At 36.2% G+C, this 13,790-nt stretch overlaps 22 non-coding genes across 22 annotated transcripts; all 22 read right to left on the bottom strand.

Annotated features, from left to right (window-relative positions):
• Nucleotides 1–218: 218 nt before the first annotated feature.
• Nucleotides 219–359, bottom strand: LOC144385518 (U4 spliceosomal RNA). The gene has a single exon (XR_013451779.1). It is a non-coding gene; the product is annotated as a U4 spliceosomal RNA (small nuclear RNA).
• A 485-nt stretch (nucleotides 360–844) lies between these two features.
• LOC144385517 (U4 spliceosomal RNA) lies at nucleotides 845–985 on the bottom strand. Its single transcript, XR_013451778.1, has one exon. It is a non-coding gene; the product is annotated as a U4 spliceosomal RNA (small nuclear RNA).
• A 475-nt stretch (nucleotides 986–1,460) lies between these two features.
• On the bottom strand, nucleotides 1,461–1,601 carry LOC144385516 (U4 spliceosomal RNA). The gene has a single exon (XR_013451777.1). It is a non-coding gene; the product is annotated as a U4 spliceosomal RNA (small nuclear RNA).
• Nucleotides 1,602–2,086: 485 nt separating this feature from the next.
• LOC144385515 (U4 spliceosomal RNA) lies at nucleotides 2,087–2,227 on the bottom strand. The gene has a single exon (XR_013451776.1). It is a non-coding gene; the product is annotated as a U4 spliceosomal RNA (small nuclear RNA).
• Nucleotides 2,228–2,712: 485 nt separating this feature from the next.
• LOC144385514 (U4 spliceosomal RNA) lies at nucleotides 2,713–2,853 on the bottom strand. Its single transcript, XR_013451775.1, has one exon. It is a non-coding gene; the product is annotated as a U4 spliceosomal RNA (small nuclear RNA).
• Nucleotides 2,854–3,338: 485 nt separating this feature from the next.
• On the bottom strand, nucleotides 3,339–3,479 carry LOC144385513 (U4 spliceosomal RNA). Its single transcript, XR_013451774.1, has one exon. It is a non-coding gene; the product is annotated as a U4 spliceosomal RNA (small nuclear RNA).
• A 485-nt stretch (nucleotides 3,480–3,964) lies between these two features.
• On the bottom strand, nucleotides 3,965–4,105 carry LOC144385512 (U4 spliceosomal RNA). The gene has a single exon (XR_013451773.1). It is a non-coding gene; the product is annotated as a U4 spliceosomal RNA (small nuclear RNA).
• Nucleotides 4,106–4,590: 485 nt separating this feature from the next.
• On the bottom strand, nucleotides 4,591–4,731 carry LOC144385510 (U4 spliceosomal RNA). The gene has a single exon (XR_013451771.1). It is a non-coding gene; the product is annotated as a U4 spliceosomal RNA (small nuclear RNA).
• A 485-nt stretch (nucleotides 4,732–5,216) lies between these two features.
• LOC144385509 (U4 spliceosomal RNA) lies at nucleotides 5,217–5,357 on the bottom strand. Its single transcript, XR_013451770.1, has one exon. It is a non-coding gene; the product is annotated as a U4 spliceosomal RNA (small nuclear RNA).
• A 485-nt stretch (nucleotides 5,358–5,842) lies between these two features.
• LOC144385508 (U4 spliceosomal RNA) lies at nucleotides 5,843–5,983 on the bottom strand. Its single transcript, XR_013451769.1, has one exon. It is a non-coding gene; the product is annotated as a U4 spliceosomal RNA (small nuclear RNA).
• Nucleotides 5,984–6,468: 485 nt separating this feature from the next.
• LOC144385507 (U4 spliceosomal RNA) lies at nucleotides 6,469–6,609 on the bottom strand. Its single transcript, XR_013451768.1, has one exon. It is a non-coding gene; the product is annotated as a U4 spliceosomal RNA (small nuclear RNA).
• Nucleotides 6,610–7,094: 485 nt separating this feature from the next.
• On the bottom strand, nucleotides 7,095–7,235 carry LOC144385506 (U4 spliceosomal RNA). Its single transcript, XR_013451767.1, has one exon. It is a non-coding gene; the product is annotated as a U4 spliceosomal RNA (small nuclear RNA).
• Nucleotides 7,236–7,719: 484 nt separating this feature from the next.
• On the bottom strand, nucleotides 7,720–7,860 carry LOC144385505 (U4 spliceosomal RNA). Its single transcript, XR_013451766.1, has one exon. It is a non-coding gene; the product is annotated as a U4 spliceosomal RNA (small nuclear RNA).
• Nucleotides 7,861–8,336: 476 nt separating this feature from the next.
• On the bottom strand, nucleotides 8,337–8,477 carry LOC144385504 (U4 spliceosomal RNA). The gene has a single exon (XR_013451765.1). It is a non-coding gene; the product is annotated as a U4 spliceosomal RNA (small nuclear RNA).
• Nucleotides 8,478–8,961: 484 nt separating this feature from the next.
• Nucleotides 8,962–9,102, bottom strand: LOC144385503 (U4 spliceosomal RNA). The gene has a single exon (XR_013451764.1). It is a non-coding gene; the product is annotated as a U4 spliceosomal RNA (small nuclear RNA).
• Nucleotides 9,103–9,587: 485 nt separating this feature from the next.
• On the bottom strand, nucleotides 9,588–9,728 carry LOC144385586 (U4 spliceosomal RNA). The gene has a single exon (XR_013451847.1). It is a non-coding gene; the product is annotated as a U4 spliceosomal RNA (small nuclear RNA).
• Nucleotides 9,729–10,212: 484 nt separating this feature from the next.
• On the bottom strand, nucleotides 10,213–10,353 carry LOC144385502 (U4 spliceosomal RNA). The gene has a single exon (XR_013451763.1). It is a non-coding gene; the product is annotated as a U4 spliceosomal RNA (small nuclear RNA).
• A 485-nt stretch (nucleotides 10,354–10,838) lies between these two features.
• Nucleotides 10,839–10,979, bottom strand: LOC144385501 (U4 spliceosomal RNA). Its single transcript, XR_013451762.1, has one exon. It is a non-coding gene; the product is annotated as a U4 spliceosomal RNA (small nuclear RNA).
• A 484-nt stretch (nucleotides 10,980–11,463) lies between these two features.
• On the bottom strand, nucleotides 11,464–11,604 carry LOC144385499 (U4 spliceosomal RNA). Its single transcript, XR_013451760.1, has one exon. It is a non-coding gene; the product is annotated as a U4 spliceosomal RNA (small nuclear RNA).
• Nucleotides 11,605–12,089: 485 nt separating this feature from the next.
• Nucleotides 12,090–12,230, bottom strand: LOC144385498 (U4 spliceosomal RNA). Its single transcript, XR_013451759.1, has one exon. It is a non-coding gene; the product is annotated as a U4 spliceosomal RNA (small nuclear RNA).
• A 485-nt stretch (nucleotides 12,231–12,715) lies between these two features.
• LOC144385497 (U4 spliceosomal RNA) lies at nucleotides 12,716–12,856 on the bottom strand. The gene has a single exon (XR_013451758.1). It is a non-coding gene; the product is annotated as a U4 spliceosomal RNA (small nuclear RNA).
• A 484-nt stretch (nucleotides 12,857–13,340) lies between these two features.
• On the bottom strand, nucleotides 13,341–13,481 carry LOC144385496 (U4 spliceosomal RNA). The gene has a single exon (XR_013451757.1). It is a non-coding gene; the product is annotated as a U4 spliceosomal RNA (small nuclear RNA).
• Nucleotides 13,482–13,790: the final 309 nt, after the last annotated feature.

Genomic DNA, 13,790 nt, shown 5'->3' with positions numbered 1-13,790 from the left:
TTTCTGTTTATTTGAGAGCGATAAACCTCATGTCGATTAAAGTTTACCATTGACATAAAATGTGACGTCTCCGTGACAACCAATGAATAAGGAATTTGACAAGATTTCTAAAGATGTTAAAACAAATCTAAAATTGTAGAGAGAACACTAGACAACAACTTAAGAAGCTCATTTTCCGCGATGTCGAATTCAGCTTACTATTGACATATCATCTGAAGTCTCCTTAGAGACTAACAAAAATTGCCTCAGCTGACTATATTTCAAGTCATCTTTGGCGGGTATTGGGTTAAAGTTTTCAACCAGCAATAATCACGTCTCAGTAAACTTCATAGACTATGAAATTGCCTCTGCAAAAGGATGCCTATGGCTACAAAAGTATCAACCAGTACCTGGTGTAACACTCCTGAAACAAATGGTGCATTTCTCTAACCTTACAGCATGGAACCACGCCCAGTCCATGTTATGAGAGTTATTGCTGGATATGGCAACAAAGTATCCTTAGTACTATCAACGTTAAGAGCCTACCGTGACAAACAATCAATTTGGAATTTGAGGAGTTTTATAAAGATGTTAGAAGAAATCTAAAATTGTTGACAGAACACTACAGCACAATTTTGGAAACTCATTTTCTGTTTATTTGAGAGCGATAAACCTCATGTCGATTAAAGTTTACCATTGACATAAAATGCGACGTCTCCGTGACAACCAATGAATAAGGAATTTGACAAGATTTCTAAAGATGTTAAAACAAATCTAAAATTGTAGAGAGAACACTAGACAACAACTTAAGAAGCTCATTTTTCGCGATGTCGAATTCAGCTTACTATTGACATATCATCTGAAGTCTCCTTAGAGACTAACAAAAATTGCCTCAGCTGACTATATTTCAAGTCATCTTTGGCGGGTATTGGGTTAAAGTTTTCAACCAGCAATAATCACGTCTCAGTAAACTTCATAGACTATGAAATTGCCTCTGCAAAAGGATGCCTATGGCTACAAAAGTATCAACCAGTACCTGGTGTAACACTCCTGAAACAAATGGTGCATTTTTCTAACCTTACAGCATGGAACCACGCCCAGTCCATATTATTGCTGGATATGGCAACAAAGTATCCTTAGTACTATCAACGTTAAGAGCCTACCGTGACAAACAATCAATTTGGAATTTGAAGAGTTTTCTAAAGATGTTAGAAGAAATCTAAAATTGTTGACAGAACACTACAGCACAATTTTGGAAACTCATTTTCTGTTTATTTGAGAGCGATAAACCTCATGTCGATTAAAGTTTACCATTGACATAAAATGTGACGTCTCCGTGACAACCAATGAATAAGGAATTTGACAAGATTTCTAAAGATGTTAAAACAAATCTAAAATTGTAGAGAGAACACTAGACAACAACTTAAGATCTCATTTTTCGCGATGTCGAATTCAGCTTACTATTGACATATCATCTGAAGTCTCCTTAGAGACTAACAAAAATTGCCTCAGCTGACTATATTTCAAGTCATCTTTGGCGGGTATTGGGTTAAAGTTTTCAACCAGCAATAATCACGTCTCAGTAAACTTCATAGACTATGAAATTGCCTCTGCAAAAGGATGCCTATGGCTACAAAAGTATCAACCAGTACCTGGTGTAACACTCCTGAAACAAATGGTGCATTTCTCTAACCTTACAGCATGGAACCACGCCCAGTCCATGTTATGAGAGTTATTGCTGGATATGGCAACAAAGTATCCTTAGTACTATCAACGTTAAGAGCCTACCGTGACAAACAATCAATTTGGAATTTGAGGAGTTTTATAAAGATGTTAGAAGAAATCTAAAATTGTTGACAGAACACTACAGCACAATTTTGGAAACTCATTTTCTGTTTATTTGAGAGCGATAAACCTCATGTCGATTAAAGTTTACCATTGACATAAAATGCGACGTCTCCGTGACAACCAATGAATAAGGAATTTGACAAGATTTCTAAAGATGTTAAAACAAATCTAAAATTGTAGAGAGAACACTAGACAACAACTTAAGAAGCTCATTTTTCGCGATGTCGAATTCAGCTTACTATTGACATATCATCTGAAGTCTCCTTAGAGACTAACAAAAATTGCCTCAGCTGACTATATTTCAAGTCATCTTTGGCGGGTATTGGGTTAAAGTTTTCAACCAGCAATAATCACGTCTCAGTAAACTTCATAGACTATGAAATTGCCTCTGCAAAAGGATGCCTATGGCTACAAAAGTATCAACCAGTACCTGGTGTAACACTCCTGAAACAAATGGTGCATTTCTCTAACCTTACAGCATGGAACCACGCCCAGTCCATGTTATGAGAGTTATTGCTGGATATGGCAACAAAGTATCCTTAGTACTATCAACGTTAAGAGCCTACCGTGACAAACAATCAATTTGGAATTTGAGGAGTTTTATAAAGATGTTAGAAGAAATCTAAAATTGTTGACAGAACACTACAGCACAATTTTGGAAACTCATTTTCTGTTTATTTGAGAGCGATAAACCTCATGTCGATTAAAGTTTACCATTGACATAAAATGTGACGTCTCCGTGACAACCAATGAATAAGGAATTTGACAAGATTTCTAAAGATGTTAAAACAAATCTAAAATTGTAGAGAGAACACTAGACAACAACTTAAGAAGCTCATTTTCCGCGATGTCGAATTCAGCTTACTATTGACATATCATCTGAAGTCTCCTTAGAGACTAACAAAAATTGCCTCAGCTGACTATATTTCAAGTCATCTTTGGCGGGTATTGGGTTAAAGTTTTCAACCAGCAATAATCACGTCTCAGTAAACTTCATAGACTATGAAATTGCCTCTGCAAAAGGATGCCTATGGCTACAAAAGTATCAACCAGTACCTGGTGTAACACTCCTGAAACAAATGGTGCATTTCTCTAACCTTACAGCATGGAACCACGCCCAGTCCATGTTATGAGAGTTATTGCTGGATATGGCAACAAAGTATCCTTAGTACTATCAACGTTAAGAGCCTACCGTGACAAACAATCAATTTGGAATTTGAGGAGTTTTATAAAGATGTTAGAAGAAATCTAAAATTGTTGACAGAACACTACAGCACAATTTTGGAAACTCATTTTCTGTTTATTTGAGAGCGATAAACCTCATGTCGATTAAAGTTTACCATTGACATAAAATGCGACGTCTCCGTGACAACCAATGAATAAGGAATTTGACAAGATTTCTAAAGATGTTAAAACAAATCTAAAATTGTAGAGAGAACACTAGACAACAACTTAAGAAGCTCATTTTTCGCGATGTCGAATTCAGCTTACTATTGACATATCATCTGAAGTCTCCTTAGAGACTAACAAAAATTGCCTCAGCTGACTATATTTCAAGTCATCTTTGGCGGGTATTGGGTTAAAGTTTTCAACCAGCAATAATCACGTCTCAGTAAACTTCATAGACTATGAAATTGCCTCTGCAAAAGGATGCCTATGGCTACAAAAGTATCAACCAGTACCTGGTGTAACACTCCTGAAACAAATGGTGCATTTCTCTAACCTTACAGCATGGAACCACGCCCAGTCCATGTTATGAGAGTTATTGCTGGATATGGCAACAAAGTATCCTTAGTACTATCAACGTTAAGAGCCTACCGTGACAAACAATCAATTTGGAATTTGAAGAGTTTTCTAAAGATGTTAGAAGAAATCTAAAATTGTTGACAGAACACTACAGCACAATTTTGGAAACTCATTTTCTGTTTATTTGAGAGCGATAAACCTCATGTCGATTAAAGTTTACCATTGACATAAAATGTGACGTCTCCGTGACAACCAATGAATAAGGAATTTGACAAGATTTCTAAAGATGTTAAAACAAATCTAAAATTGTAGAGAGAACACTAGACAACAACTTAAGAAGCTCATTTTCCGCGATGTCGAATTCAGCTTACTATTGACATATCATCTGAAGTCTCCTTAGAGACTAACAAAAATTGCCTCAGCTGACTATATTTCAAGTCATCTTTGGCGGGTATTGGGTTAAAGTTTTCAACCAGCAATAATCACGTCTCAGTAAACTTCATAGACTATGAAATTGCCTCTGCAAAAGGATGCCTATGGCTACAAAAGTATCAACCAGTACCTGGTGTAACACTCCTGAAACAAATGGTGCATTTCTCTAACCTTACAGCATGGAACCACGCCCAGTCCATGTTATGAGAGTTATTGCTGGATATGGCAACAAAGTATCCTTAGTACTATCAACGTTAAGAGCCTACCGTGACAAACAATCAATTTGGAATTTGAGGAGTTTTATAAAGATGTTAGAAGAAATCTAAAATTGTTGACAGAACACTACAGCACAATTTTGGAAACTCATTTTCTGTTTATTTGAGAGCGATAAACCTCATGTCGATTAAAGTTTACCATTGACATAAAATGCGACGTCTCCGTGACAACCAATGAATAAGGAATTTGACAAGATTTCTAAAGATGTTAAAACAAATCTAAAATTGTAGAGAGAACACTAGACAACAACTTAAGAAGCTCATTTTTCGCGATGTCGAATTCAGCTTACTATTGACATATCATCTGAAGTCTCCTTAGAGACTAACAAAAATTGCCTCAGCTGACTATATTTCAAGTCATCTTTGGCGGGTATTGGGTTAAAGTTTTCAACCAGCAATAATCACGTCTCAGTAAACTTCATAGACTATGAAATTGCCTCTGCAAAAGGATGCCTATGGCTACAAAAGTATCAACCAGTACCTGGTGTAACACTCCTGAAACAAATGGTGCATTTCTCTAACCTTACAGCATGGAACCACGCCCAGTCCATGTTATGAGAGTTATTGCTGGATATGGCAACAAAGTATCCTTAGTACTATCAACGTTAAGAGCCTACCGTGACAAACAATCAATTTGGAATTTGAGGAGTTTTATAAAGATGTTAGAAGAAATCTAAAATTGTTGACAGAACACTACAGCACAATTTTGGAAACTCATTTTCTGTTTATTTGAGAGCGATAAACCTCATGTCGATTAAAGTTTACCATTGACATAAAATGCGACGTCTCCGTGACAACCAATGAATAAGGAATTTGACAAGATTTCTAAAGATGTTAAAACAAATCTAAAATTGTAGAGAGAACACTAGACAACAACTTAAGAAGCTCATTTTTCGCGATGTCGAATTCAGCTTACTATTGACATATCATCTGAAGTCTCCTTAGAGACTAACAAAAATTGCCTCAGCTGACTATATTTCAAGTCATCTTTGGCGGGTATTGGGTTAAAGTTTTCAACCAGCAATAATCACGTCTCAGTAAACTTCATAGACTATGAAATTGCCTCTGCAAAAGGATGCCTATGGCTACAAAAGTATCAACCAGTACCTGGTGTAACACTCCTGAAACAAATGGTGCATTTCTCTAACCTTACAGCATGGAACCACGCCCAGTCCATGTTATGAGAGTTATTGCTGGATATGGCAACAAAGTATCCTTAGTACTATCAACGTTAAGAGCCTACCGTGACAAACAATCAATTTGGAATTTGAGGAGTTTTATAAAGATGTTAGAAGAAATCTAAAATTGTTGACAGAACACTACAGCACAATTTTGGAAACTCATTTTCTGTTTATTTGAGAGCGATAAACCTCATGTCGATTAAAGTTTACCATTGACATAAAATGCGACGTCTCCGTGACAACCAATGAATAAGGAATTTGACAAGATTTCTAAAGATGTTAAAACAAATCTAAAATTGTAGAGAGAACACTAGACAACAACTTAAGAAGCTCATTTTTCGCGATGTCGAATTCAGCTTACTATTGACATATCATCTGAAGTCTCCTTAGAGACTAACAAAAATTGCCTCAGCTGACTATATTTCAAGTCATCTTTGGCGGGTATTGGGTTAAAGTTTTCAACCAGCAATAATCACGTCTCAGTAAACTTCATAGACTATGAAATTGCCTCTGCAAAAGGATGCCTATGGCTACAAAAGTATCAACCAGTACCTGGTGTAACACTCCTGAAACAAATGGTGCATTTCTCTAACCTTACAGCATGGAACCACGCCCAGTCCATGTTATGAGAGTTATTGCTGGATATGGCAACAAAGTATCCTTAGTACTATCAACGTTAAGAGCCTACCGTGACAAACAATCAATTTGGAATTTGAGGAGTTTTATAAAGATGTTAGAAGAAATCTAAAATTGTTGACAGAACACTACAGCACAATTTTGGAAACTCATTTTCTGTTTATTTGAGAGCGATAAACCTCATGTCGATTAAAGTTTACCATTGACATAAAATGTGACGTCTCCGTGACAACCAATGAATAAGGAATTTGACAAGATTTCTAAAGATGTTAAAACAAATCTAAAATTGTAGAGAGAACACTAGACAACAACTTAAGAAGCTCATTTTCCGCGATGTCGAATTCAGCTTACTATTGACATATCATCTGAAGTCTCCTTAGAGACTAACAAAAATTGCCTCAGCTGACTATATTTCAAGTCATCTTTGGCGGGTATTGGGTTAAAGTTTTCAACCAGCAATAATCACGTCTCAGTAAACTTCATAGACTATGAAATTGCCTCTGCAAAAGGATGCCTATGGCTACAAAAGTATCAACCAGTACCTGGTGTAACACTCCTGAAACAAATGGTGCATTTCTCTAACCTTACAGCATGGAACCACGCCCAGTCCATGTTATGAGAGTTATTGCTGGATATGGCAACAAAGTATCCTTAGTATTATCAACGTTAAGAGCCTACCGTGACAAACAATCAATTTGGAATTTGAGGAGTTTTATAAAGATGTTAGAAGAAATCTAAAATTGTTGACAGAACACTACAGCACAATTTTGGAAACTCATTTTCTGTTTATTTGAGAGCGATAAACCTCATGTCGATTAAAGTTTACCATTGACATAAAATGCGACGTCTCCGTGACAACCAATGAATAAGGAATTTGACAAGATTTCTAAAGATGTTAAAACAAATCTAAAATTGTAGAGAGAACACTAGACAACAACTTAAGAAGCTCATTTTCCGCGATGTCGAATTCAGCTTACTATTTACATATCATCTGAAGTCTCCTTAGAGACTAACAAAAATTGCCTCAGCTGACTATATTTCAAGTCATCTTTGGCGGGTATTGGGTTAAAGTTTTCAACCAGCAATAATCACGTCTCAGTAAACTTCATAGACTATGAAATTGCCTCTGCAAAAGGATGCCTATGGCTACAAAAGTATCAACCAGTACCTGGTGTAACACTCCTGAAACAAATGGTGCATTTCTCTAACCTTACAGCATGGAACCACGCCCAGTCCATGTTATGAGAGTTATTGCTGGATATGGCAACAAAGTATCCTTAGTATTATCAACGTTAAGAGCCTACCGTGACAAACAATCAATTTGGAATTTGAGGAGTTTTATAAAGATGTTAGAAGAAATCTAAAATTGTTGACAGAACACTACAGCACAATTTTGGAAACTCATTTTCTGTTTATTTGAGAGCGATAAACCTCATGTCGATTAAAGTTTACCATTGACATAAAATGTGACGTCTCCGTGACAACCAATGAATAAGGAATTTGACAAGATTTCTAAAGATGTTAAAACAAATCTAAAATTGTAGAGAGAACACTAGACAACAACTTAAGATCTCATTTTTCGCGATGTCGAATTCAGCTTACTATTGACATATCATCTGAAGTCTCCTTAGAGACTAACAAAAATTGCCTCAGCTGACTATATTTCAAGTCATCTTTGGCGGGTATTGGGTTAAAGTTTTCAACCAGCAATAATCACGTCTCAGTAAACTTCATAGACTATGAAATTGCCTCTGCAAAAGGATGCCTATGGCTACAAAAGTATCAACCAGTACCTGGTGTAACACTCCTGAAACAAATGGTGCATTTTTCTAACCTTACAGCATGGAACCACGCCCAGTCCATATTATTGCTGGATATGGCAACAAAGTATCCTTAGTACTATCAACGTTAAGAGCCTACCGTGACAAACAATCAATTTGGAATTTGAGGAGTTTTATAAAGATGTTAGAAGAAATCTAAAATTGTTGACAGAACACTACAGCACAATTTTGGAAACTCATTTTCTGTTTATTTGAGAGCGATAAACCTCATGTCGATTAAAGTTTACCATTGACATAAAATGTGACGTCTCCGTGACAACCAATGAATAAGGAATTTGACAAGATTTCTAAAGATGTTAAAACAAATCTAAAATTGTAGAGAGAACACTAGACAACAACTTAAGAAGCTCATTTTCCGCGATGTCGAATTCAGCTTACTATTGACATATCATCTGAAGTCTCCTTAGAGACTAACAAAAATTGCCTCAGCTGACTATATTTCAAGTCATCTTTGGCGGGTATTGGGTTAAAGTTTTCAACCAGCAATAATCACGTCTCAGTAAACTTCATAGACTATGAAATTGCCTCTGCAAAAGGATGCCTATGGCTACAAAAGTATCAACCAGTACCTGGTGTAACACTCCTGAAACAAATGGTGCATTTCTCTAACCTTACAGCATGGAACCACGCCCAGTCCATGTTATGAGAGTTATTGCTGGATATGGCAACAAAGTATCCTTAGTATTATCAACGTTAAGAGCCTACCGTGACAAACAATCAATTTGGAATTTGAGGAGTTTTATAAAGATGTTAGAAGAAATCTAAAATTGTTGACAGAACACTACAGCACAATTTTGGAAACTCATTTTCTGTTTATTTGAGAGCGATAAACCTCATGTCGATTAAAGTTTACCATTGACATAAAATGTGACGTCTCCGTGACAACCAATGAATAAGGAATTTGACAAGATTTCTAAAGATGTTAAAACAAATCTAAAATTGTAGAGAGAACACTAGACAACAACTTAAGATCTCATTTTTCGCGATGTCGAATTCAGCTTACTATTGACATATCATCTGAAGTCTCCTTAGAGACTAACAAAAATTGCCTCAGCTGACTATATTTCAAGTCATCTTTGGCGGGTATTGGGTTAAAGTTTTCAACCAGCAATAATCACGTCTCAGTAAACTTCATAGACTATGAAATTGCCTCTGCAAAAGGATGCCTATGGCTACAAAAGTATCAACCAGTACCTGGTGTAACACTCCTGAAACAAATGGTGCATTTCTCTAACCTTACAGCATGGAACCACGCCCAGTCCATGTTATGAGAGTTATTGCTGGATATGGCAACAAAGTATCCTTAGTACTATCAACGTTAAGAGCCTACCGTGACAAACAATCAATTTGGAATTTGAGGAGTTTTATAAAGATGTTAGAAGAAATCTAAAATTGTTGACAGAACACTACAGCACAATTTTGGAAACTAATTTTCTGTTTATTTGAGAGCGATAAACCTCATGTCGATTAAAGTTTACCATTGACATAAAATGCGACGTCTCCGTGACAACCAATGAATAAGGAATTTGACAAGATTTCTAAAGATGTTAAAAAAAATCTAAAATTGTAGAGAGAACACTAGACAACAACTTAAGAAGCTCATTTTTCGCGATGTCGAATTCAGCTTACTATTGACATATCATCTGAAGTCTCCTTAGAGACTAACAAAAATTGCCTCAGCTGACTATATTTCAAGTTATCTTTGGCGGGTATTGGGTTAAAGTTTTCAACCAGCAATAATCACGTCTCAGTAAACTTCATAGACTATGAAATTGCCTCTGCAAAAGGATGCCTATGGCTACAAAAGTATCAACCAGTACCTGGTGTAACACTCCTGAAACAAATGGTGCATTTCTCTAACCTTACAGCATGGAACCACGCCCAGTCCATGTTATGAGAGTTATTGCTGGATATGGCAACAAAGTATCCTTAGTATTATCAACGTTAAGAGCCTACCGTGACAAACAATCAATTTGGAATTTGAGGAGTTTTATAAAGATGTTAGAAGAAATCTAAAATTGTTGACAGAACACTACAGCACAATTTTGGAAACTCATTTTCTGTTTATTTGAGAGCGATAAACCTCATGTCGATTAAAGTTTACCATTGACATAAAATGTGACGTCTCCGTGACAACCAATGAATAAGGAATTTGACAAGATTTCTAAAGATGTTAAAACAAATCTAAAATTGTAGAGAGAACACTAGACAACAACTTAAGATCTCATTTTTCGCGATGTCGAATTCAGCTTACTATTGACATATCATCTGAAGTCTCCTTAGAGACTAACAAAAATTGCCTCAGCTGACTATATTTCAAGTCATCTTTGGCGGGTATTGGGTTAAAGTTTTCAACCAGCAATAATCACGTCTCAGTAAACTTCATAGACTATGAAATTGCCTCTGCAAAAGGATGCCTATGGCTACAAAAGTATCAACCAGTACCTGGTGTAACACTCCTGAAACAAATGGTGCATTTCTCTAACCTTACAGCATGGAACCACGCCCAGTCCATGTTATGAGAGTTATTGCTGGATATGGCAACAAAGTATCCTTAGTACTATCAACGTTAAGAGCCTACCGTGACAAACAATCAATTTGGAATTTGAGGAGTTTTATAAAGATGTTAGAAGAAATCTAAAATTGTTGACAGAACACTACAGCACAATTTTGGAAACTAATTTTCTGTTTATTTGAGAGCGATAAACCTCATGTCGATTAAAGTTTACCATTGACATAAAATGCGACGTCTCCGTGACAACCAATGAATAAGGAATTTGACAAGATTTCTAAAGATGTTAAAACAAATCTAAAATTGTAGAGAGAACACTAGACAACAACTTAAGAAGCTCATTTTTCGCGATGTCGAATTCAGCTTACTATTGACATATCATCTGAAGTCTCCTTAGAGACTAACAAAAATTGCCTCAGCTGACTATATTTCAAGTCATCTTTGGCGGGTATTGGGTTAAAGTTTTCAACCAGCAATAATCACGTCTCAGTAAACTTCATAGACTATGAAATTGCCTCTGCAAAAGGATGCCTATGGCTACAAAAGTATCAACCAGTACCTGGTGTAACACTCCTGAAACAAATGGTGCATTTCTCTAACCTTACAGCATGGAACCACGCCCAGTCCATGTTATGAGAGTTATTGCTGGATATGGCAACAAAGTATCCTTAGTACTATCAACGTTAAGAGCCTACCGTGACAAACAATCAATTTGGAATTTGAGGAGTTTTATAAAGATGTTAGAAGAAATCTAAAATTGTTGACAGAACACTACAGCACAATTTTGGAAACTCATTTTCTGTTTATTTGAGAGCGATAAACCTCATGTCGATTAAAGTTTACCATTGACATAAAATGTGACGTCTCCGTGACAACCAATGAATAAGGAATTTGACAAGATTTCTAAAGATGTTAAAACAAATCTAAAATTGTAGAGAGAACACTAGACAACAACTTAAGATCTCATTTTTCGCGATGTCGAATTCAGCTTACTATTGACATATCATCTGAAGTCTCCTTAGAGACTAACAAAAATTGCCTCAGCTGACTATATTTCAAGTCATCTTTGGCGGGTATTGGGTTAAAGTTTTCAACCAGCAATAATCACGTCTCAGTAAACTTCATAGACTATGAAATTGCCTCTGCAAAAGGATGCCTATGGCTACAAAAGTATCAACCAGTACCTGGTGTAACACTCCTGAAACAAATGGTGCATTTCTCTAACCTTACAGCATGGAACCACGCCCAGTCCATGTTATGAGAGTTATTGCTGGATATGGCAACAAAGTATCCTTAGTACTATCAACGTTAAGAGCCTACCGTGACAAACAATCAATTTGGAATTTGAGGAGTTTTATAAAGATGTTAGAAGAAATCTAAAATTGTTGACAGAACACTACAGCACAATTTTGGAAACTAATTTTCTGTTTATTTGAGAGCGATAAACCTCATGTCGATTAAAGTTTACCATTGACATAAAATGCGACGTCTCCGTGACAACCAATGAATAAGGAATTTGACAAGATTTCTAAAGATGTTAAAACAAATCTAAAATTGTAGAGAGAACACTAGACAACAACTTAAGAAGCTCATTTTTCGCGATGTCGAATTCAGCTTACTATTGACATATCATCTGAAGTCTCCTTAGAGACTAACAAAAATTGCCTCAGCTGACTATATTTCAAGTCATCTTTGGCGGGTATTGGGTTAAAGTTTTCAACCAGCAATAATCACGTCTCAGTAAACTTCATAGACTATGAAATTGCCTCTGCAAAAGGATGCCTATGGCTACAAAAGTATCAACCAGTACCTGGTGTAACACTCCTGAAACAAATGGTGCATTTCTCTAACCTTACAGCATGGAACCACGCCCAGTCCATGTTATGAGAGTTATTGCTGGATATGGCAACAAAGTATCCTTAGTACTATCAACGTTAAGAGCCTACCGTGACAAACAATCAATTTGGAATTTGAAGAGTTTTCTAAAGATGTTAGAAGAAATCTAAAATTGTTGACAGAACACTACAGCACAATTTTGGAAACTCATTTTCTGTTTATTTGAGAGCGATAAACCTCATGTCGATTAAAGTTTACCATTGACATAAAATGTGACGTCTCCGTGACAACCAATGAATAAGGAATTTGACAAGATTTCTAAAGATGTTAAAACAAATCTAAAATTGTAGAGAGAACACTAGACAACAACTTAAGAAGCTCATTTTCCGCGATGTCGAATTCAGCTTACTATTGACATATCATCTGAAGTCTCCTTAGAGACTAACAAAAATTGCCTCAGCTGACTATATTTCAAGTCATCTTTGGCGGGTATTGGGTTAAAGTTTTCAACCAGCAATAATCACGTCTCAGTAAACTTCATAGACTATGAAATTGCCTCTGCAAAAGGATGCCTATGGCTACAAAAGTATCAACCAGTACCTGGTGTAACACTCCTGAAACAAATGGTGCATTTCTCTAACCTTACAGCATGGAACCACGCCCAGTCCATGTTATGAGAGTTATTGCTGGATATGGCAACAAAGTATCCTTAGTATTATCAACGTTAAGAGCCTACCGTGACAAACAATCAATTTGGAATTTGAGGAGTTTTATAAAGATGTTAGAAGAAATCTAAAATTGTTGACAGAACACTACAGCACAATTTTGGAAACTCATTTTCTGTTTATTTGAGAGCGATAAACCTCATGTCGATTAAAGTTTACCATTGACATAAAATGTGACGTCTCCGTGACAACCAATGAATAAGGAATTTGACAAGATTTCTAAAGATGTTAAAACAAATCTAAAATTGTAGAGAGAACACTAGACAACAACTTAAGATCTCATTTTTCGCGATGTCGAATTCAGCTTACTATTGACATATCATCTGAAGTCTCCTTAGAGACTAACAAAAATTGCCTCAGCTGACTATATTTCAAGTCATCTTTGGCGGGTATTGGGTTAAAGTTTTCAACCAGCAATAATCACGTCTCAGTAAACTTCATAGACTATGAAATTGCCTCTGCAAAAGGATGCCTATGGCTACAAAAGTATCAACCAGTACCTGGTGTAACACTCCTGAAACAAATGGTGCATTTCTCTAACCTTACAGCATGGAACCACGCCCAGTCCATGTTATGAGAGTTATTGCTGGATATGGCAACAAAGTATCCTTAGTACTATCAACGTTAAGAGCCTACCGTGACAAACAATCAATTTGGAATTTGAGGAGTTTTATAAAGATGTTAGAAGAAATCTAAAATTGTTGACAGAACACTACAGCACAATTTTGGAAACTAATTTTCTGTTTATTTGAGAGCGATAAACCTCATGTCGATTAAAG

The sequence above is a fragment of the Gasterosteus aculeatus genome, chromosome 12 (assembly GCF_964276395.1).
Source record: "Gasterosteus aculeatus chromosome 12, fGasAcu3.hap1.1, whole genome shotgun sequence".
Classification (NCBI taxonomy): domain Eukaryota; kingdom Metazoa; phylum Chordata; class Actinopteri; order Perciformes; family Gasterosteidae; genus Gasterosteus; species Gasterosteus aculeatus.
Note: the sequence above shows the minus strand (reverse complement) of the source record. Positions and strands in the feature narration are given on the sequence as shown.